General features: G+C 31.4%; 1 protein-coding gene across 1 annotated transcript in view; it reads right to left on the bottom strand.

Annotated features, from left to right (window-relative positions):
• The window catches only part of ROBO1 (roundabout guidance receptor 1), a 1,115,129-nt gene that overhangs the window by 935,982 nt on the left and 153,427 nt on the right, over nucleotides 1-25,720 (bottom strand). The window lies entirely within an intron of this gene.

The raw sequence follows: 25,720 nt of genomic DNA, 5'->3' as shown, positions 1-25,720 counted from the left end.
CATGAAGTGGAATGCTTTTAGATTAGGATTCAGGAGACCTAAGTTAATTCTTGTTGTACCACAGTCTGTGAGCTGTAATTTGTAGATAGAAACACTTGTTCCTTCTCTTCTAGATTTTGTGAAAAATAAGAGTCAAGATCTATGTTTTCGGTATAAGGTTTCCAGTAGATGTTCCCTATCCATTGCAAGTTTTAAAACATATTTGATTACAGAATTAACTACCATAAAATCTCACATTAATCATTTGATAGGTAAAAAATGCAAACTGATATTAATATACACTAAAGTACTCACATGAGAATGTACTTTCTTTACCTACATTAAGTAGAATGCTATCTGTCTGTTCAGAAATAGCAAGCACCTTTTATGTTTTCTGCTCACGTCAGGTGATTGATACAGGCTTTCTGGAGCAATAGGGAAGGAATGTCAGGACTCAGAGACATTTGCCACAATTACAACAATAGGTAGCGGCAGTGAATCAGCAATTCTGGGCCTACTGGTCTACCTCTTCTTCACACCATCATCTCCCAAGATTAGGGATTAGAATTGACAAGTCACATTTAGTCTTTCATTGTCAGCAAGAAATAGCAAAGGATATTGTGTGTCTTTTTTGAAGAGAAAAAAATTTGAAAAACAATTTTTTTTTTATATCATGTGAATGGTAGCAAATTAATAGCCTGTCATCTAAGTGACCATGCAAGAAAAAAATATGAATAATTACTGTGATCTGTATATACAACATTCACTATCTCTGGTTTTGCTTCCAAATGATTTCAACAATGACTTTTCATCTGTATTTTTCCCCCCAACTGATATTTGACTAATATCAGGCCTTTTGTAATACAGCAGGACTTCTCAACTGGTCAATCTGAAATTTTCTTTTTCGGGTGATTGTTAGACTTTGCATTGTGGCTACAGTCTTCTTCCCAGAGCTCATAAGATTTTTCCACTAGGGAAGGGAACAATATTCTCCCCATCCATTTCCTGACTTGGGTTTTTAATTTTTCCTGAGACTTTCCACTATAGTACTTGTTATCCTATTGAGAAATAAATAAAAAAAATGACCCTTTCTCTCAAGAAGTTTTGAATGTGATTATAGTTAATATTGTATTATATACTTAAAAGTTGCTAAGAGACTAGATCTTTAATGTTCTCACCACAAAAAGGAAGTGGTAATTATGTGACCTGATGATATTTGCTAATGCTAAGGTAGTAATCATATTGCACTATATAAAGTATCAAATTAACGTGTGTACATCTTAAACATACACAATGTTATATATCAATTATACCTCAGTAAAAAAAAGAAATGCAGGTGTATTAGTAGAAAAGAGTTTTCAAAGTATTAAAGGAAACCACTCAGCAGTGTGGGTCTCCTAAATGGAGAGATAAGGCTGGGAGTGAGACTTCCTACAGTAAGAGAGGTTTGCGCTGAGTCCTGTGACATGAGCATGGTTCTGTAGAAAGCAGAGCATATGTGAAGACTCAGAGATGAGAAATAAAGTTTGTTTGAGGGCTTCCACCAATGTGCTGATGTTGGAGCTTGGATTGAAGGGAAGAATAAAAAGTGAGGATGTAGATTTAAACATGGATCAGACCATAAAGGACGTTGCAGCCATGCTGAGAATGGTAAATTGTGACCCTAAGGTTCTGAGAAGCCATCAGATATTTTTAAACAGGAAGGTAATGTGATCAGATTTATACCTTTCTAAGACTACCTGAGATATTGTTTGGAGAATGGGTTGAAGTTAAACAAGACAAGAGGCAGATAGCTGCATATTCCAAGCAAGAACGATGAAAGACTGAAGCAAATGAATAGCACTGTGGACAGAGTGGTTTGGACAGATAACCATGGAATTCAACAATAACTAGAGGAAGACTGCAAGGAGGTAGCAGAAGACACATTGTTGGGTTTAGAAAAAATGTTATTTGTCTGTAGCCATAAAATGCCAGAGGTGAGAAGGAAAAAGCCAGAGGACTGAGAAAGCAAAAGGATGATTCCTGTCATCTCAGGGTTATTTCTTGATCTCCTGAGGACAAATGTCGTTTCTATATGACTAGAATTAATAACCCCTTGGTGACAACTGGCTTTACTTCTTTACTACCCAACCTAGAGCTTTATACATATGGCCTCCACAGATAAACTCAGCAATTAATATCTATCCTTTGACAAATGGCTACTTCTTGTTAGGCTGTTCAATAACAAATGTCAGAGCCAAAATGTTCTATCTGAATATGGTAGTCTATGAATTACGTCATGCACTATTGTCATAAGACATTACTTAAACATAAGTACAATTTACTTGGCCACTTTGCTTTTCCTAAAATAATTTTCTGAGTTGAGGGATACATATACTCAATGAAGATTCAGTTTAATTAAATAGTAATGAAATGCAACTAAAATCAAAGCAACAACACGCTATTTCAAAAGATTACTAAATTGGTTATTTTTAACCTGTCACATTTATTTCTCACTTAAAAAAATATAATGTGGTAGTTAAACATCCCCCACATGTTCACTGAAGTTTTCATACTACCACAAGGTACTATTCATTTCAAAAAAAGAAGACCAAATCAAACCAAAAAACAGACAATCAAAAGCACCCTCCAGTGGGTTTTCCTTCTTGATGTAGTCAGATAGTGTGAAGCAGATTGGGAATAAGTAAAATAAAGAGACTTTGACATATTTGAAGAATTTCAGTTTAACAATAACAAAGTTATAAATGTGTTTGAGATTGCATTCCCAGTATCCAATTTATTACATCAGTATGTGGTATCTAGTGTTTCAGAGACTTTCCCCTGGGAATACATATATGGCTAGAGTGAATTATGATACTTAGTGTCAGAGTGTGATCACCTATGAGCAAACACACTGTGCCTGATATTTCATATCGTTTTCTTTTTGGTACTGATAATTGTGTTTCATTTTAGTTACCTTCTACTTGTAGCATACAAACCTGATGCTGAAAAGTACAAAATTGGCACCATGGATTAAGTTTCATGAAAATGATGTATATGATTAGATCATGATTTCTAAGGAAAAGAGATGAACTTCAACTATAAATGATGTAATGTAATCAGACATACCAGAAAAAAGCAAACCCATCCCTTTATGTCTACCACTTCTCATTTTTTTTTCAGTTTTATTGCTTATATCTTTGTTACTAGTAATATATTCTTTTGGCATTGAAAGGTCAATTTGGTGATAAGTGTGCTTATGCCACATCACTTTGTACTATCTTTATTTAAAAAAAAAAAAGCTAGACTTGGCATAGACTCTCTCTAAATACTGTGAAAACTAATGAATATGGGGGATAGCCATAGTCATCAGTAATAATCTGTTAAAAAATCCAATAAGAAACTGTGATTTGGAAATTGATTATAAAACCTAAAAGATTCATTATAGAAAATGAAGTACTTCAGATCATGATATAAATTACTTAAATTTCGTATACTGACAGTATATCAAAAGGCTAAATTTGTGCAATTTTATGTAAAACTACCTCATGTCAAGTAAATTATATGAGGTAAGCTTCCATTTAATTTTTACAAAAGACTAGAACTTAAAGTGATTTGATGACATTTATTATTCCTTCCTGCCATAAACATTAGTTGAAATATTCAACTTTTCATTATCAAATTCATAACAAATAGAACTAGGTTTATTTTAACATGACATTCCCAAAATTAAGATTTACTTTATGGAAATTTATTCTGTAATATGGATCTTAGGAAATTAATACTAAATTGTGAAATCAAAATTATGTAGTGGCATGTCATCTATAAATAGTGAAATAGAAAAAAATAATGAAAGTGTATAAGAGCTTGCGAAGACTTCAATTCCATAGTAAGCAAATTGTGTAAGTGGAAAATTGTTATTAGAAAAAAGCAAGTTGAATCACCAAAAGGAATAAAGCAAAATTGAAAAAAAAAAATTTTTTTTCTGCATTTTTTTTTTAATGTTAAAAAGTATACTTCTAGTGAAGCTCCAGGATTTTGGGGGTTAACTGGCTCTGCCAAATTTCCCTTTACTACCTAACTGTGGGGGCTGTCCGTGGTGTAGTCCAGAGCATGTGGATTTTCAGCATCAAGCATGGTTCACTGCACTGCATGATACTGTACCTATTTCAGGAAACAGTAATCATATGTCATTCTGTGATCTACTGTGGTGTTCTGTGACTGGTTTCATAAATAAAGTTGAGAGGTCATTTCCACCATAAATTTCTGTTTGTCAGAAGATTTCAGCCAAAGAAAAGTATGTAATGGAGTATGGAAGGCCAAAGTCAAACACAAATTTATCACCAAGATGATCTTTTATATATTTAATGTTGGTAAATTAAATGATGAATTTGCAAAGATTGTATCAAAATTCTTTGTTATAGTTTGTGAATTTCTAATATGTGATTTCAGAGAATGTGCATTATGAGGTCTTTGCAAGAAAGTTTCCTTGCTCTTTTTTTTTTTTTTTTTGGAAAGAAACACATGGTGTATAAGAGAGCTAATTCGCTAAAAATATACTGTCTAATGTTCAATAACTTAACATTAACAAATTAGTAAACTATTTAAATATTTCACCCTTTTAAATTGCAGTTCATTTATCAAGCAATGTTAGTTTTGTATATAAAAAAATAATGCCTTAATAATGTTTCTGATGCAAGCAAAGCCCATGAGATAGAATTCATTACCCATTACAAGTTTCCTTCAAGTTTTTTCAGTAAATTTTTAGTAACGGTGGAAAGGAGTAGACTAGTAAAATGCTAACATAAATTTTAATTGAAGTTGCTAAAATGGATCATCAGGTACATTTGAACTCAATCCCCGTAATGTTAATTTTGTTATATGAATGGCAATCAAAATGAATTCCTATAGATAACGGTAACGCTAACATAAATTTCAATTGAAATTGTTAAAATGAACTATTAGGTACATATCAATGGACTTAACCCCCCTATTTTTTTATATGAATGGCAATCAAAATGAATTCCTATAGCTAACCATGAACTTTAATCATGGAGTTGGCATCAACTACAAAAACATTAATTGCATTAATTAATTAATGGAATATCATCTGCATTTTGGAAAGATCCAATAAGATCCAATGCAATCTAATTAGGTAATTTCATTCAACTTCGATCATAATAAACTTAATTTTAAGTCTAACGATGTAACATCATGTATATCACAGTAGACCTTAACAAGTATGCTTTTTGGGGAAAAATAAGCAGATAAATAAGAAAACGAAGAAATGATAATTTGTATCAGTTTTTAAGTTCAATTATATCTGTTTTACTAATAAAACTAACCTAGTAAATATATTTGCCAGATCTAGATTTAATTGGCTGTGATAAATTGAAAAAAACAAAAAACAAAAAACTATTGGTTTCAACAGGTTGACAATGATCTGAAAACACTACAGCAGAAACCATCATCAAAAGAACTATTGAATCTTGATATAAATAAGTATTTAGATGGCACAAAATCCAGGAGAGTATACTACAGTTATATTTGGAACATAGTCATAGTCATTTTTAATTATGGAACATTTAAAGAAAATGGTAATAGAAACTCAGTCATCCAGGATTGTTTAAAAAAGAAAACAGTGATATGCATAACTTATTAGGGCCTTCTAAAATGTCAATATATTCCATTTTGCTCAGCAGAAGCTGAAATACTATATTTTTGTTGTCTATCCACATGGCTAATATCCATATTTCCTTCCTGCTATTAACTATTAACTATTAACTTTATCCATTATCCAAAATATTCCAGGTAATATCACCTATTTACTTCTTTCTCATCACTAACTTGGAATGTCTGAATATTGAAAAATTAACTGTACCATATGGTATTTTCTTTAAACACAGTATCACTGAATGAGTGATTTGATTACTGATGTTGTTGCCACTTTAAAACACATTGACAAACTAAAGAGGTTATATTGGTCCTGCTTTGATTTAAATTATTTTCATTAAGTCCATAAATTATTATAACTTGCTGAGAAGCTAGGATAAAGGCATTTGTTGCACTTCCCTCCAAGGTGTTTCATTTTGAATTTTTAAATACAGAAATTGATTACATATTTCTTCCTAAAAAATTGTGACCTTTGTCCTTACCAAGTCTACTTAACCATATTTTAAAAATTAAGTGGCCCATGACCTCATAGGTAATGAAAATATGTAAATGTAAGGTTTGACTCAATGAACATTAAGGGTGATTCTTTATATCATGAAGTATCAGCAATATTTATATCTTTGTATCTGTAAATATCTTTATGATATTTACATATATCTTTACATGTGTAAATATCTTTATATCTGTAAACATAATATACTTTGGAAAGTAGACAGTCAATTCAAATGTTATTGTTACTGCTTTTAAAAGAAAACCAGTAAATCTGCAGTTAAACAAAAAAACAAACCTGGAAAGCATGCATTAAAAATTAACACAAAGATAAATCATTTTCTAGGGAAATTGCTTGTCAATCAGTAGAGGACAACTAAATAGTACACTTATGTTGGGGCAAAATGAAAATTGATTTGAATGTCTTAATGGACCATGACCAAATCATCTCTCTCCATGTTTGAGTCTTCAAACAACTAGAAAGTGAAAAAGTTGGATTTTGTGATTGTTGATGCCTGAATTTCAATTTCAGCCTTGACTAATCCATAAAGGTTTTACTCCTCTACTTTCTACAGGAAAAAAAAAAAAAAAGCAGACATTTAATTTTTTTCTAATTTTGACTCTTGCTTTTTCTCTGACTCATCATTTGACTAATATTGTGTCCATGAATCATTGTTAGGGCAATCTCTCATTCTCCTGATATCATATGCAAAAATGTGTATATTTCTGCCTGCATGCTCTTTTTTTCTGGGAGAGAAAAAAGTTTCCAGAATTTAAGTAGCATCATTCCCTGCCCAAATCCTAGCTGGTTAAAATTACTTGCCATGCCACAGTGCTAAATTAAACTCTCAATAATCACAAATGTGGAATTATATTTTTTTAAAAAATGGTTTGAATATCGTATGCTACATTAATATCTTATACTCTGAGTTTTAAAAAGAGAAAACCCAGATACAATCTCAGGAGTTTACAATCTACTTACAATTTTGTTATACTTTCATGTAATAATGTTTAACTCAATTCTTTGGACAATATAACACACTGAGGGGAGACAAGTGGTCTACAACAAGCTAGTACCTCTTTTAAAAGAATGGAGTATCAGGTATTTAATTTGTCCCCAATAGTTTGTGTTTGGTGATTCAAATTCTTCCTTATTAACCAGGCATGTCCCCCCAACACTTACCTACACACACACACACACACACACACACACACACACACACACACACGTAGTTATTATGAAAGGAGAAATGAATGTTAGTCAGTCAGACACCCTTTGGTCATACATTTTAACCAAATAGTTTAATTTCTTTGGACTATTTATTTGACCACATGATAACAATAAAATAATTATAGTCAGAAATATGACCACATGATAACAATATGAAGGAAATATGAAGGAAATATGACCACATGATAACAATAAAATAATTATAGTCAGAATCAAAACTTGTTTTATAAATAGTCCAAAGCCCTGAATAACTTTTGAACATACTGATTTATTTTGCTGATGATTTATTAAAGGTATATCATCTCAAATTAATGGAACCAATGTTAAGTTTAAAGCAGTTTTCTTAAAATTAGGGAGTAGCATAAATTTAGAAAAGTTCAAACTCAAGCTAGCAAATATAAAAATCACTACTAAAAGGCTCTCATATTTATGCTGACAAAGTAAATGATTAAACCATTAAAATTCTCATAGGATAAGTATTCAATTTACACTATCATCTTCAGTCATATTTTTCTCCTATTTAAGAATTACTTTCTCAGTTATCCACAGAGAATTCAAAGCTGCTGTATGAACTCTTAAGTCATTTAAATGTACATGTTTCGATGTTTATATATACGATATTTTGCTCAATGCTAAACACAATTTAATAATCTAGTTCAACTCAAAATGAAATATGTAGATGCATTCCATGAAAGAGCTGGTAAACATTAGTAAAAACAAACCAACTCACCTGAACAATCTTATGCGGATAGACACTTCCTGAAACTTTGGTGTACTGGATTTCTTTGAGACAAATTGAAAGCTAAGGAAGAATTCAAAAATGATGGCATGCACACACCTCAACTGCATGAATGCATAAGTAGATTCGTGGTTTAAACAGATGAGCAACTCCCTATTACCTCCAGGAAATGGAATAACTGAAGTATGTGTTTATGTGTGTATGCCTGACGAGGAAACTGATTAAAATTTAAGATAGTAGAAGTAGAATTATAATAAACAAAAACTATTTTCTGATGGCAGTTATTATTATGCCCATGCTTAATTGCCCAAGAGAGAAAGTTCACATTTTTCAATCAGTCATGATGTTAACAAACTGGATTACTAGAAGAAGCAGTCACACACTCAAATATTGATTGTTATAATACACATCAAAAAAGCAAATGTTGGAACTGACAGACAAGTGAAGCATGGACAAGAGAATATGACCAAGAGAGATCTGAGCATCCGTGTATAAAGCCAAAGAAAAATAAGGGAAACAATCTCACAAAAGTAAACTAAAATATTATGAAAATGGTGAAAATAAACCATTGAAATTTGGTAGTAGAAAGACAAAATACATAGAATATACATCACACCTTGTTTCTGACTAAGGAAATATGACCACATGATAACAATAAAATAATTATAGTCAGAATCAAAACTTGTTTTATGTTAATTTATGATATTCCTTAATATAAATTAGTATCAGTTGTACCTTTCATTCTAAAATTACACTATATTTAATTAACATTATCCTTTGAAAATGTAATAAAGTGATTCATCTTTAGAATAATTTGATTCAAAGGAAAATTTAGACTTGAGTATTGCAGTGTAAAACCATAATGAGTTATTTCTCTGGCCTTGAATAGGACTGAGTGATATCTGTCAGTGGCATTTCTAGCTATAAGTAACGGAGGATTACAATAGTGCTGAAATAAAATCATTCATGCAGACTCTTGTTTCATAAACAGTACCACAATCTGAGGAGTAATATCACATGTATATTACTGTTGTGTCTGCTTTCCTGGGAGATAACGATTTTGACAGTAATTCATGGTGTGTTTTAGGATGTAGGAGCAATAAAATATTGATCATCAGCATGTCCAGCCATTATTCAGAAGATTAGATCAATTTATGAGACGTAATAACTTGTAAACCAGTGACCTTCCAAAGGCCAAAAGTAATTCCAGGGCAAAGCCATTGCATATCTAGGGCTCCAGATGAAACCCAAGTCACTAAAAAACAGACATTGAAATAAAATATAGTGTTGAGCTCAAATCATGTAATAACTTATTTGGGGGCCATACCCTATAAATATAATATTAACTATATTGTCAGTCTTTGATAACACATGTAGGAAGTTAAAAGTATTTAGAATTTTTTTTCAAATCACGGGAAAACAAAGCTAACAAATTCAAACTTTACATACACCAGTTAGTATGATTCAAATTCAACTAGCAAATTTATAAAAGAGAACAGTTTCCTAAAAAATGTGAAAATAAAGGGAACAGTTGATTGGAAAATATTTGTGAAAATTAAAAGAATGGCATTTAGTTTTCAGAAAATAAAGTGATATAAATGCTCCCTACCTGTTTTCATTAAGTGCAAATTTAAGTTTAAATTGCTTCATTACACAGTAGGCTGCTTGACATTATAATTAATACACATGTCTATGTGATATATGCTCAAACATTAACCCTCAGGGGAAGGAAAGTCTATTTAACTTACTTCTGGTAAAAACACTATGATACTGCAGACAATCGTTGAATATTCTGGAAAATTATGCAGAGTATTTTTCTAGGCTTTCCAAATGTAACATAGTTTTTCTGAGCCTTTTATATTGTTACCAGAGATCAAATGACTGAATGCAAATTTGCAGATCAAGGAAAAAAATTAGGTGGAATTAAAAAAACCCACACACACATATTTTAACATGGAAGTAAAATTGTAACATGAAACATGCTATTCTTATTTTAAAATCATTCTTGGTAAAAGAGAACATGATTTACAAAAAAAGTCAAATATCGTTTTTGGATGTTAAAAAAGCTTTATTAGAAATAAAGTGAAACCTCAAAAGACTAAATATTCAACATTCAATGAAAAATCTTCTGTCTGTCAGTATGTGTATTTTAATACACTTATAACACACTTTTCTGATTAGATGAGACATGTTAATATGATTCATATAATTATAAATAATGAACTAAATATTCATAACATATAATTCTAGAAATGTTAAGTTATAACTGTATGATAGATATCTTGATATTGCTATGGTTAAACTTTGAAAAAAGAGTAAGAAAATACATGATTAGCTAATGAAAATATTTCTAATAAAAACTTCATATCCCTTTATAAAATTTTAGCTAAAATTATGTTTACCTTTTTTTAAAAGGTAAATTATGATACGGCATCAAAGGGGAAAAGCATGGCATTCTGAAATAATAAAATGCAATCTTAAAACAATCCTAAAGTATTTTATGGCATGTGTAGATGATATACTCAATTATAATATCCATTATCAAACTAAGAAAGAAGTGTTAAACAAAAGTATAAAAGTTAGAAACACAAAAGTAGGCTTCTTAAGCAAGAAAAACCCAATTAAGAAAATTTGGTTAAAAACTTGGAACATGATTTTTTATTTTCCTGACAGGCAAGAGATGCATTTATTCTATGGAGGCTTTCACCTTTTGACTTTTCTAATATACTATATAGACCATGTTGTATCCTACCTGAAATCAGATATACCTAACAAACACATTAGGAAGATCCTATCTTACATATAGCAAGATGGCACAATGGACTGGCATGGAATGGGTAATATCACCATGGGTTTTGATTCAGACAATCCCAGGGGGTTTCAAATCTTGGCTCTGCTAATTGTTAAATATAAATAATTCTTCTTTCATAAAGACTTTTCAAAGATTAAATGAAATCAGTGCAGAGAAGAGCAAATAGGGAATGTTCAATGAATGGTATCCATTTATTATAAAACTACTATTTGTTACCCAGAAATTAAAGACTAAGCAAACTAGATATACTGCATTCTTTATATTTATTATTAATTTGTTAAAGTTTGTTTATAAAAATGTATCCTCAATTACCACTGGCTAAACACTATAACAGTAAAGATAGATTACTCATGAAAAATCCTATGAAAAAATTTCACAAAATCTCCCCTTAATTAAATTATAAATATGAAATTATTGTTGGCTTAAAGAACATGACAAATTACTAACATATTGAATCAGATTTAGCTTTCATCTTCCATTTAAAATAGTTATTGTTTCATTTCTGAAGTGCCCCCAAATAATCTGTTAGTCAACTCATTAAAATTATTTTAAATCCCCAATAAATAATTGCCAAAATATATCTTTTAATCAATCAAAAATCCAAGATACAATAATTAAACACATATCATATAGTAAGGTCCATTGAATAAAGACCAGATAAAGCACAACATATTGTCCAAATATGCAATGGAATTTGGCTTTGTTTGGTTTACCTATAGTGAATATTTATATTTATATATATATATATATATACACATATATATGTGTATACATAATATAATACATATCATATATTATATATGTAATACATATATATAAATTAATTAAAATATATATGAATATATATATACACAAATATATATATATATATATATATAAAATGAAGGGACACTAAGCCCAAAATGAGACTATCCACGGGAAACCAAACATATCGTTGCTTGCTTCCACTTTGTCCACAGATCTCCTGTTCTAAAAGAAGGGTACAATAGATAAGAGTTTTTAATTATCTTGTCTTTTTCTTTTTTTAGGGTGGTTATGTCAATCAAGTCTCATAAATTTTGTTGTCACGTGACTTGACTTCTCATGCATTGTGATGTATTCATAGAAAATAATGACATATTTCTGACTCTGTCAGACATGTCTAGGGTCAATGCTCCATAATTTTAATATAACATTTTCTGTATTTTAACTGAATTGATCGCTCTGATCTCATGAATTCTAATTTTCCAATTTACTCATGCACTTAGATACATTCCGTTTGTCCATGTTACAATCTATTTTGGTGTTTTGTGCACCACCCCCTTTTTTTTTTTTCAGTCTTTATTGAAATTTGATGACTCCAGTACTTTTAACCAACTGTTCTAATTCATAATCATACTTTCATCTTAAATTTTAATTTTCTTCTTTTTCTTAGGCATTATTCAGTTAAATTGTATGAATTTATTATCTAATTCTCATAACTAATAGTGTTATAAAAATCTAATTGTCAGTAGCAATTCTACCTATCAAACAATTATTGTAGTAATCTCTACTTTTACTTTTTATTAACTAATTTAATCATACATATATATGTATATATATTCCTCTAATGCCATGTTTTGCTCCTTTCTATTAATATTTTATTTGAGATTGTTGGATCTGTAACTTTTATATCAACTTATCCCACCCAGGTCTACCACAGAATAAATTTAACTGAATAAACTTTATGAAAATTTCATAAACGATAGATTTTTCCTTCATCTGTTGAAATCAAAGTGAAGTAAGATATACTACCATAAAGTTTAATCAAACTTTATTTCAATAGTTGAACTTTCCCCAAAGTCACAATGGACTAAACACAAACATAAACAGGTACACATTAATAAATAGACAAGATAAAACAAGACTTATATCTACCAGGCAACAACTGACTAAACTTTTCTGTGGCGAATTCTAGTCAACATTTCAATGTTTTATTATTTGTTTTCCCAGTTTCTTTAGACTACTGATTTTCAAGTATTTTCTGCAATCAGTATATACTGTCTGTGTGTTTTTTTAAAAAGGAAATGCAGAGAAACAAAGCAGTACAAAAATATGGAAGTCTTTCTAACACCAAAATGCCTGAGAAAATAAATGTTAACTTGCGGGACATCTTTCTGATTGTTTCATGGCATGCTTTGGAAATTTTCAGTGACATATTTGAGAGGTGTAAAATAGTCATCAAGCCAAACAATCCAGTAATAATAACAAAATCATCACTCTAGTCTACATATATGTCACAGTGTTTGTTAAAAGCATTCACAACCATCACATGTATTCCTTGTTTGCCCTGAAGTATTATGTCATTGAGAAGCAGTAACAGTTGTGACTTAACTCTGTTACACATTTACAAAGCAAATTCTTACATATTCTATTAAATTTGCATTCCTTTCCTTGGTTTAGGTTGTAGTGAAGTTGTGTCACATCTGTTGTCATAACAAACTGTCACATTTCTATACTGCTTAATATTTTCTGCTTATAAAATTCTGTGTTTACATTACACATCGAATAGTCAGTTGGGACTTCTGAGAGAGGTTCAAAGCGCTGTGTAACATTTACTATTCTGAAAAGGTAACTATTAATTCTCACATCCATTATCCACATTAAAATCCATCTCTTTTATGCCATGGTGTTTTCTCTTCTAACTCCTCCGTGAATCTGGAACAACTCTCCTTTACAAACATTCTTGGTTTCAGTCATGGACTTCCTTAAGTGGGCTCAAAACTACCTGATAACTTTCACTCATCGGCATATTTCCTGTCCCCTTCATATTCCCAAAAACTCACTAGCAACACATGTTTTTCAAATATTAGAGGCTACTATTCATTGAGTGCCTTCCATAGATGAGACACTGTATTAGATGCTTTATAGTTTTTATGTAATCTTCACACTTACACCACAAAGTAAAGATTATCTCCTTAAGAAAACAAAAACAAAAAAAACAAGCAAACAAACCACAAAACCCATGTGAGAGTTCCAAGTTCACACATTTCCTACAGAACCCAAATAAGTTTAATGCTAAAGCCAATGATTTTCATTAATATTGTCCAGTTTTTTGCTGTAAATCTTTTAAAATGGCTGATTCCTATACACACTTAATAAAAGCTTACACAAATGAAATGAAACAAAAAAGTAGCTAATCTTGAAAGCAGCAGCATGACATAAATACTAAGAAAGTAAAGTGATAGATTAATTCTAAACCTTATGATTGAAACTTCAATAAACCACTTACCTTGTGATCATTAGAAATCAACTTTCAGACCTTCCTAGACTGTGTGGGGCTGCTGTATGTATGCCCAGAACACATCACACACTTGACCCACATGAATTTGCTGCACCCAACTCACACTTCTGAGTTGGTCCTCTTATCGCTAGTAAAACACTGGTTTCTTAAACAATTATCTTTCCTTTTAACATAAATTGTCTTTGGTCTCCCTTTACTATCTTAATTTTATTTGTCCTGTTTGCAGCTGCATGTAGTATTTTAAGATGCCAAAATTTCCTTTTGTGGTTAGATAATCATATCTAATTATCGTGCAATGTACATAATGACTTTATGGTTAACATTCACAAAAATGATTTAATATTACCATTTTCACATTTGATTCTGATTTCATATATCAGTGCTACAAAATATATTATTTCCAATATCATTTCTTTAAGCTGAAGGGGACTAATTATTCCAAATATTTAAAGTTTCTTAAGTAATGAGGATGATGTTACATATTTAAAAGATCTTAGGAGAAAATCTAGGTGACCTTGGGTTTGGTAATGAGATTTTAGATACAACCTCAAAAGCGCGATCTATAAAAGAAAAATATTTGACAAGTTAAACTTTATTAAAATTAAAAATTTCCGCTCTGCAAAAGACACTATTAAAGAATGAATAGATAAGTGACAGACTGAAATAAAATATTTGGACTATATATGATAAAGGATGCAAATCCAAACATATACAAAGAAGTCTTACACTCAACAACAACAACAAAAAACTAACAACCCAATTAAAAACTGGGTAAGAGATCTGAACATACCTCCTCACCAAAGAAGAAAGGCAAATGGAAAATAAGCATATGAAAAGACACTCAATACCATGTTTCTAGAGAACTGGATCTGCAAACGACAATGAAAGTTCACTGTACACCTACCAGGAGGGCTAAAATGGAAATCACTGACAGTGCCAAAAGCTGGCAAGAATGTGGCACAGCAGGAACTTTCATTCATTGCTGGTGGGACGGCAAAATGATACATAAACTGGGTGATAGCTTCCTATGAAGGGAAGCAGTTTTACCACAAAAGTTCTTTGGTGGCAAATACCATAAAGCTATAGTTATGAGAGAATAATGACCAAAATTAGATTCAATCAAATAAGTTTTACTTCATTGGCAAATTGATTCAGTGAATATAATCAATATAGTAGTTACATGATGATCAAGGAGCATAATTACCTTCCAAAAATTATCAGTCACTTTTTATTATTTCCATAATTTAATTAGTAAATACATAGCAACTATTCCTTTCTGTGCATAATTAAGATTTAGTATACTTTTGAAAGTAAAGTATTATTAAGTCAGTTCTTATTTTTGAATTGACATTATTTAGAATGTAGCAAACACGTGAAAAGAGCACAGCATCTATGAATGTTCCCTTTTTCTACCAAGAAAGTTCTACGGAAAAAAAAAAGAAAACAAAGCCAAATAATAAAGAAATACTATATTCATTTAAGCACTATGTATACTGGTTAGGAATTTCAACTATCTTGATGGTAAAAAGATCTGAATTAAATAGACTTCGTTTTCTGACGAACAGATTTCTAAACCTGAGAAAGACACCTCCAACTGAAAGAAAAAAAAAGTCTTTAAATGGATAAATTGTAATCCTGTATTCTTGTATTCTTAGTATAGTATATATTTTTGTATTCTTATCATAGTATATATTTTTTATATTCACCCAATGTGTGGTTTTAAAATAGTGATCTATTAAGAAGAATAGGTGTGCCTTTACATAAAATATAAGACATAAGGAAACATAAGGAATATATCAGGCTCAGTTTCCCTTCATGTATCAAATTTCATCAATTCAAAACAGTTTTTCCCTCATATTCTAACTCTGCATTCTTACAGTTGATGGCCTCTCACAATTGCTGTAAACCAGACGGCAGTTTTAATGTGACTCTCATTTAGTATGATGTGATTACTTGGTCATAACTGTGCATATTATTGTCATTTCAGTCAAGTTATCTGCATTATAGGGACACACAAGTTGAGTTTAATTGTCATTTAAAATGTCTTCCATGATTCCATTATAACTCCATTGTCAGGAAATGTTATTATTATTTGAGGCTTAAAAACAAAATTTCAGGCAGAGTTGACATTATTGACGGAAATATTTATTGTGCAAGGTATGCCTACACATCTGTCCTTTTCAGTAAAGCAAAAATTAGGTTACTCAAGAAAAGAAGATATAGATAGAAGACAGTTTCTGCGTCTTGATAAATTTCAAAATCATTGTTTGCTACCCACTACACTACATGCAAGAGGACTTGTCTGCTGCTTCAGAAGGGATGAAAGAATCTTCCAATCATTAAAAGGTTGGTCTGATTAATGCATCACACAGAACTGTCCTTAAATCATTCTTCTTATCTTAATTGGTAATTAGTATTTTCCTTAGCTATACACAATGATGCATTTTACTACAATCTTTGTCACCTTATATTTGGTCAGATTCAAGTTATTTAAAAAACATGAAATCAGCTATACGTTGTTAAAGAGAAGTAACACTTCCTATTCTACAACTGTTTAAAAACCACAATTTTCTTGTCGTATTAGGAAATAAAAATACAAGAAAAAAAAAGTTCACTTGAAGAGATAAGAAGGTATTGAAGCCACAAGGTTGTAAGGACCTAATGAGCAATGACATGTCATGAACAAGACAAGCAACACAGAAGTTGGGACCCTGCCTCCAACTTACAGTAACGGTTATGCCACTCATGTGCCTTTCATTGAACTCCATGCCAAGCTATGAACCTATACAGGGCAAACGTTAAAATAAAGGCGATGACCATTTACATTGAAAAATGGTCTACGTATTTCTAGAGAATTCTCATAAACAAAAAATGCCGTCATTTGTATAGATACATCACCCTAGTATTTAGAGAATGACTATCGACACTGATGGAATAAATTTTGTGTGATGATAAATCTCATCTTACTTTTAAGAACATAAAAAAATGGTTTCATAACCAGAGTTTTATTTATATATATATATATATATATATATAATAAACACACCTACGTGTACACACCTACGTGTACAAGTGTATATATAAACATTATACATGTGTATATACATATACACGCATACCGGGGATGCCAAAAAGATGTATACAAGTGGTCACTTTGGTCAACATTGTTCAAGCAGTAGTTCCCTGTAATCAGAAGTGTCTGGATGCTGATGGTAACACTTTGAGTACCTCTTGTCATTGCAGAAGTCAAACATGACTTGTATTCCTCTTTGGTTATTGGTATATATTAAGTTTTATAATTTTAATAGTTTTTTCTTTTCTTAAAATGTGTATACATTTTTTTGGCACCCTCTGTATATGTACATTGTGACAGTCAATTCTTATATCATATATAATGCCAGGTCTTCTTTCAAAATTTACACAGTATATTCTTTTTCGAGGGAGCAGGTCAGTTTTTAGACTCACAAAGCCTACATGCATTGAACTTTGCATGTTGAATTATTTATAAATTCTTTGTATTTTAATAGTCCAAAATACCCATTTCATTATTAATTATTAAATCAATAATGGAAATCATTTTCAAAGCAATTCTGCCATGAAAACATGTCAGAAGCTGTGTCTGTTTATACAACAAAGGACACAGGCATATGGAGAGAGGAAAGCTGCAAGTAAGAAAAAGAATAAATATGCACACTAGGAAATCCAGAAAAAAATAGTTGAATAAGGTGATGACAGTGTCTCAGGCAAACTGATAATTTTTTGGCGAAAGACTTTCTCTACCCTCAGGCACAATTACAACAGCTGTACCATATAGCCTCTATCAGTCATAATCTAGAATAGCACCTCTTTCTATTAACTGAGCAATAGAGGAGCAAAAATTACTTAGACCGTTCCATATGAGGCGCACTGTCGCAATGCATTCTGATGGCTTAATTAGGCGAATAGTGTGGCACATGGGGTTTTTCAAGCCATTTTCATCACAAAGGCCATATTATCAAAGCAGAATGGTCCTGGGCTTTACAGTTAGATTACAAATAGGAGTTTCTCCACTGAGTGTCTAGAGCTGACTGTGCTGGTTATTTTGTTTCCATTTACTTAAACAATTACATAGAGCCTTACATTAGTAGACCAAGGCTAATAAAGAGCCATGGAATTGAGTACAGCTGGCAATTCTCTAGTAACTAAGCTCTCATCTTCAACTGAGTCATGTTCTCTAGAAATTAAGGAATACATTTCATTGTTTCTTTACGTATGTGTTCTCTTTCAAGTCTTGACACTTCTATCAATGGGATTTCCAATCCCATTTAACACTCACGAACACAAATATATAAAAAAAGTAAACCAACATCACATCACCATGTCAAGTAACATGTAATATTTAAAAAAAATAAAAAATGTGTGTATGTCAACAAAGAAATATGAGGGAAAAGTCTGAGAAACACAATTACATTAAGAAAATAAATTATTTACACCAGATATTTTAATACACATGTACTCCATAGTTTGGTTGCATTATTAATCTTATGGGTATCAATATTAACTTGGTTAATTGTCCAGAAAAATTTGACTAGTATTTATATCTATATAAGGGACAATAGCAAATAATGCATATATATGCACACACACACACACACACACACATATATCTATCTATATATAAATATATACTTATATATATCAAATAATGCACATATGTATATAAGATATATACATAGACACATATATATGCATGTGTGCGTGTGTGTGTATATATATATATATATATATATATATATATATATATATATATGAATAATGTATTTACATAGCATCACAATTCATTTTGAACTTAAGTCCAGCAAAAAACACAAAGCAAATACTGGGTTGAAAACAAAATGAAAATTTACTATAATGTTATGCTTATATATATTTGTTCTTTATATTTTAAAATAATTACATATTGTAAACATCTAGCAATAAATACATATTAAATCAAATGAAAGTGTAGCACTCAATGTCTGCTCATTTCATCAATGAGGCACCACTGGCCCATCCTCCAACAATGAATTTTGAGGTTATTCTTGTCTCTTCTCTCTCCTTTTCCCATCACTTCCATAATTACCCAGTTTTTCTGATTCTATATCCTATTTTTCAAACCTGTCTCTTTTCCATTTCTGTTTCCCCATCCATATGAGGCCTCTGCCATAATTTTTTCTGTAACTTATTCCTTTCATTAATTTATTAATTTATCAATAAACATTCAGTAGATAATTTCTATGTCCAACTTACTCTTTCATGTATTGCTAACATTGTTAAACACCTCCAATTTTTTCTTTCTTTTGTCATAATGACAATGTTTTGTAATTAGAATATTAGATGTGCGATTGGGTTTTATTATTTTCTGTCCACAAAAAGAAAAACAGAAGATAAGAAGATTGTCTTCATTCACACTGTCCCCTCCAACCTCACAACACTGCCACGTGATAGTTGGTGTTAAACTTTTATTGAACTCATAATTAAAAATAAACAGTTTGACCTAGCACATTTAATTACAATTTAAAAAAAAATGATCACATTGAGTTACTCCCGTTTAAACTCTCCCAATGACTCTCTACTGACCAGAATTTACATTTAAAAGTTCTTAGAGTATAAACAAGCTCTTCAAAATTTGAACTATCTGGACTCATCTCCAAAAATCCCTTAAAATATACTTTTCCTTTCTATCAAAGTAAACAAGTCATGATAATCCCCATTATAGTCATAGCTCTGTCTCTTGGCATCAACCTGAGATTTTCTTTCCCACTCACCCCTTTTCATCTAGATAAAACTCTTAAAACGAAAGTGCCTAGCTCACAGTAGGTGCTTAATAAATGTTAACTTTTTTTTTTTTTAATTTATTGGGATATTAACTTTTTAAACAGACTCTTGTCTTCTTATTTACCTCTTCTGTGACATTTTCCATCACCTTCACAAGTTGTTTTTCTGGGCTTGAATGGATGTCTGGCAATGACACCGATTAGCATCTATCACAGGACCTCACCCTTGCATGTCTGTTTCCCTCAGTGGCACTTGTAGTTAGTTACTGCCCTACTACAATGATATAGTGCAGACTAGGCCAGTAACAACCATTTATAGATAATAATAACATTGTTAACAATGTTAGTAAGAACAATTTTTGTATATAGAATCCTCTCAGTATCTCTATTATATGTCGTACATACAGAAACAGCACAATAATACAGAAACAACACAAGCTAATTCTGACATTCTATCTGACAGGTAAACTGACATAGGGAGAGAGCACAACTAATACCTGTGTGACTAGGTAACACAAATAATACAAAGCACAGATGTTGTTCAAACAGAGGCCTATTTGAACCAAAAGCCACCTTTCCTCCACCGTAACACTTTGGTATTCCTGATGTTTCCTGAGTGGCCTTTCTTACCCCTCCTTCCCTACCCTACCCTACCCTTCCTTCCCCCCCCCTTCCTTCCTTCCTTGGTATGGGTAGGTCCTTTATGATTTGGTTAAAATTAAATGGTAAAAAAGGAACATTCAAAGAATATCTGTTTTTCATAGTTTAGGGTGTCATTCTAGCTTTCTATAAGGCTTTATAAATAGGAAGAATCAAATAAACTTTTAAAAAGATTATATTCATGTTGATGCCAACAGTATTAAATTAAAATGTTTAACATTCTTTTATGGAGGAAAGCAGCCCATGAAGGCAGAAGTATCTAGAACTCCCATAACTCATAATGCAACCTTGGTTCTTAGTCTTTTTCTTACAAAACATTATGTCATTGACATAATTCTTCTAATTTGGATATATTAGGTTGGTGCAAAGGTAATTGCGGTTTAAAAGGTTAAAATAATTGCAAAAACTGCAATTACTCATGCACCAACCTAATAGATTCCCAGCCCCTCAACATATGAGTCAACACTTTATTAAGGCTTGGAAAAAAGTTAGGAATAATTGTACCCATTAGGAAATAGTAAGGCTTATGTAAAGTCATTTTTAATTATATAGGTTAATTTTCACTGATAAATTTATTAGTTCAATGGCTTTTTGTCTTCAGCTAATAAGTTCCATCCAGTGTGAACAAGTATATTTTTAAGTTTATAAACATTATTATGAGATGAAAAGAGCAAGAAATATCAGTAAAATGCCATCCCAGATAAACCACTGGTGGCCTCAAATCTGCTCCCCCAAATGCTTGCAATATATGAAACAACTATCTTCAAATACTTTTCTCCCTTTCTCATGAAAAATAAATAAATTTCCTTAGAGAATAAACATCTTTTGAACATATTCAGCTTCTTCTTTTATCAACTTAAACTTTATCAATAGCAGTGGTTCTCAAATATCTGTGCAATAGATTGATTTGGGGAATTTATAAAACTGCAGGTTCCTGAGTTTCAATCCCAGGTTCTGTTGCAATGATACTGCCATGATCCCTTGAGAACTTCATTTTTAATAAGCATCTAAAGAGTCTCTGAAAAAAAAAAATCTATGCAAAACATGTTGAGAATTCTGTAATCATATGGATTTGTGAAGTAGCATGTAACATCAAATCACTTTTGTTTATTGCAATGCCTCTCTGGATGCATAATTGGATTCAAGTACTGTTACCTCTAAATATTCTAATGCAAGAGATATAACTTTTTAATTTTTTAAAAATTAATTGATTAATTTATGAATAGTGAATGCAGTTAAAATAAAGTTTGGCTATGAACAAGCTATTTCTATAGATTCTAAATAATAGTCATTTTCCTTATCATTGCCCATGGTTGAAGTGTCACAGAGGCTAATCATGAATAATCACAGGAAAAACATTCCTGTGGATAAACCTTTGTAGAATGCATATATGCAATGTTATTAAATAATGTATTCCAAAAAAAATGCATAAAGATTCTATCAACTTTCAATTACAGAAATTTACGCTTAGTTTTTCGTGTGTTTGTTTTTTGTTTTGGGTTTTTGTTCGTGGGTTTTTTGTTTTTTTTTTCATTATAACAAAGATTTTAAAATCTTAATTCCTCAAATCTATTCGAAATCTGCTTGCTGGCCATGTGAAAATGAAAACACAAAAATTAGGAATATATGTAGACTGTATGTGTATTATTTATATTAGTTGTAGAATTCTACATAGAGGATTATCTTCAAACTTTATGATTTCTTTCTGGCTGATTCAAAACCTGATACCCCTTAGTTCCTGCAGTTACCTTCCTTTGGATGTAAGAGAAAGCCACTGAAGTGGCGGTGGATGGATAGGTGGGGAGGGTAAGCAGTAAATCATTTCAGACAATTTCACACTCAAGGCTTGTTGACATGAGGCAGGGCAGAGGAAATAACCCTGTCAGCACCTGCATCTTTAATGAAGGACAACGTTGCTGCACATTTAGAGAATAGAAAGGGAAAAATAAATCACGTTTAACTTTAAAGTGGGCTGTCAGATTTATTCAAATAGAAATACAATCTTGTGTGCTTCCCCCTCCCCGTGGATTTCCACTTAAAATCTTGCAATACACACACCTCAAAATCAACATTTTAAAAACCATACATATTCTTCACATTTTCAATTCAATCCACATACATGAAATGTAGTGTTAAAACCTATTATTTAACACTTGTCTGTCATTGTCTTCCTGACATCTGTTGCAATCAGAGGTAAATGTTTAAAATGTAAAGATAGGTGTCGGTCAGATTCCTTTGTCACAAATTAAATAAGGATGTGGCATAGCCCAGATATAGCTTGCCTCAAGGAAACACCACAGTTGTGTTTTAAGAGTATTTTATATGTGAATAAGGGATGAGGTAAATTGACGATCTAGTAGTAGTTTTTAATAAACAGGCAGGTTTTAATGGGCTCTATATACACCAAAGGCAAGAACTCAAATGGTGAGAGAGACTCAGTCATTCCAAGAATCTACTTCTTACCCATTCCTCTTCTCTTAAAACTGACTTGCTATTTACCAAAAGTAGTATTTCTTGATTTAAAACGTGCAAGTATTTTCTATTCACCACCCTGACACACCAATCACGCACAATATTGTAAAACATAACAGCCATTGTAAAAATGAATCATATAGGGAGACAAAATAGAAAACATGAGCTGGGTAATCCATCCATTCCAGCATTATATTCAAATGATCTTATAATATTTAATTACACCAAGTAACCAATTCACAGCTTGACTGAAAACCTCTTTATTATTGTGGTAACAAAATAATCTACCTTATGTCTGCTATTTTTATCGCTCTGTTGTTATCCCCTGAGGCACTTTTTTCTTCATTTATCTCACTTTTGAAATAATTTTCTGATGAAAGAAGATATTTTCTTAAGGGAAGAGTGGAAGTCAGTCAGTTGAATGAGAAACTGTGTTTTTTAAAGTCACTAATATTCGATCTTGCCATATTTGTTCCCTCTGAGCTGTGCTAAACTCAATCCAGGTCCAAGGCCTCTACTGAATACAGACCACCAACAACAAAAAGAATCAAGATCTCACTTCATTAATGTGAGGGAGGGGCGATTCTGAGGCCAATGACTCCTTTCAGTAGGTTTTCTAATCTCCCTAGTCTGAAACCAGTTCTCTTAGATGACGGCAGTTTTGAAAATTGACTTCCACTCTGCAGGAGTGCTTTTTGAAAGCTAACAGCTTATTTCCTTGACACGCAAATTACTTTAAAATAATTCTTGAACTCTGTGGTCCTAAACAAGAATGACATTTAACTTTGTACATCCCATTTTGGGGAACCTTTATTTCTTTTTAAGGCATTATATGAATATGGACCCTGAATCACTGTTCTGTATGACATTGTAAACTAGTTGATAATCGATTGATTGCCTTTGTAACCAATCTACATATCATTTTGAACAATAAATTCATGTATTTTAAGTTCTCTTTAGTTTTAAAAATGTTTTCATGTAAGATAGTAATTGCAGAGTTTTCACAAATTTTGGACATAATGTTTAAATTGATTTGTCTTCTCTGAAATTATACAATATATTCTTGAATTAAAAGGTGCCTTTATATTCCATGGATAAATTTTACAAACCTGACTTTAATTCTTCTTGAAAAAAAGGCATCTTTATGGTCCATAGATAAACCTTACCTTTCATTCTTCTTGAATGAAATGGTAACTTTGTATTCCATGGATAAACCTTACACCCATCCCCACAACCACATACATTCATGAATGTATTCCCTCTTCTAGATATCCAGATAAAGATGATTCATACCACACTTTAGCATTTTGAGATCTAATTACCTGATTAAATCTGCTGACCTGGAGCAGTTATTAACTTAAACTGCTATAGTTTCCACCTAATTGGTAACAATTATGCCTAAGCTGTTATCTCTGTATCTCTATATCTATCCATCTGATATATATCTGATATCTATCTATCTATCTGATATATATGTATATACATCATAATTTTCAAAACATTTTCATGTAAATGTCCTCTTTATCCTGACAATTTGAAAGATGATGAATTACTTTGTACTTAAATTTACATTTTTCATGTACTTCTACAGAGCATAACATTTTTTTAGTATTGTCATTTTATGATATTTGGTTCATTCACTAATTTTAATCAATACTCAACAGAGTAGTGGCAAGGTAAGGGAATGTAGGAATAGGTAACAAATACTTGGAGTGTTGACAATATGTTAACCTAAGTCAATACAAAGTCGCTAAACGAACTTTACTACAACAGACTGAATTTTCTGTATACTTCCACCCTAGAGAAATGTTTTTAGCAGATATCAATCCTTTTGTTTTTTTCAAAACTCCCTTATCTTCTAGGTCAAAGTGTCAATCTTAACCTTGCAGGGGAAAAAAAAAAATATCAAGCCTCCTGACTGGTGTGTAGATACACATGACAAGTTATACTTAGTTGCTGTACATTAAAATAAATGTAACAATAAACTAAATAAAAGTCAAGCTTACAGTTTGGTTAAACAAAACACCATATGCCATTCTTTCATGAATAACTTGGCTAAATTATGATGAACCATTAAATATATCCAAATAACAACAATTTGTTCCCATAGTTTTATTTAAGAGGAAAGTTGAAATGATATTTTGATGAGTGAATCAGTGTATTTTTCCCTTTTCCTCTACCATCATATTGAGTTTAAGCAATTTCCTATAAAAGAGCTTAAGTCAAGCTTTTCATAGCAATGTTATTTAACACCATAATAAAATGATGATTTCAAGGAAACAGGTTTCCAACTTTACCAAAAACAATAGTAACTATAGCAACTACACATCAGCATGTTGCATTTTTATTCTAACACTGTTCAGCCTGTTAATTAACATGTTGCTACTCTAAAGAAATTTCAGTTTTAAAGATCGTACATTTTTTTATGTTCATTTTCTATGGTACTAACTCACGTTGTGATGTTGCTATTCTTTTTGTGTTGCACATTTCTTCCCAGCTCTAATCCTTCTTTCCCCACTCTAACTCACTTAGTAATAACTTCTTACATGTTTCAATAACATTGAGTTTTTCTGAATTTTCTCAGCTTCTCTAGGGAATTAATAAACTGCTCTATAATTAAGGATAATAT

The sequence above is a fragment of the Rhinolophus sinicus genome, chromosome 17, assembly GCF_057876585.1.
Source record: "Rhinolophus sinicus isolate RSI-liver-muscle chromosome 17, RSI-T2T, whole genome shotgun sequence".
Taxonomy (NCBI): Eukaryota; Metazoa; Chordata; class Mammalia; order Chiroptera; family Rhinolophidae; genus Rhinolophus; species Rhinolophus sinicus.
The sequence above is the reverse complement of the archived record's forward strand: the minus strand, read 5'-3'. Positions and strand labels throughout refer to the sequence as shown.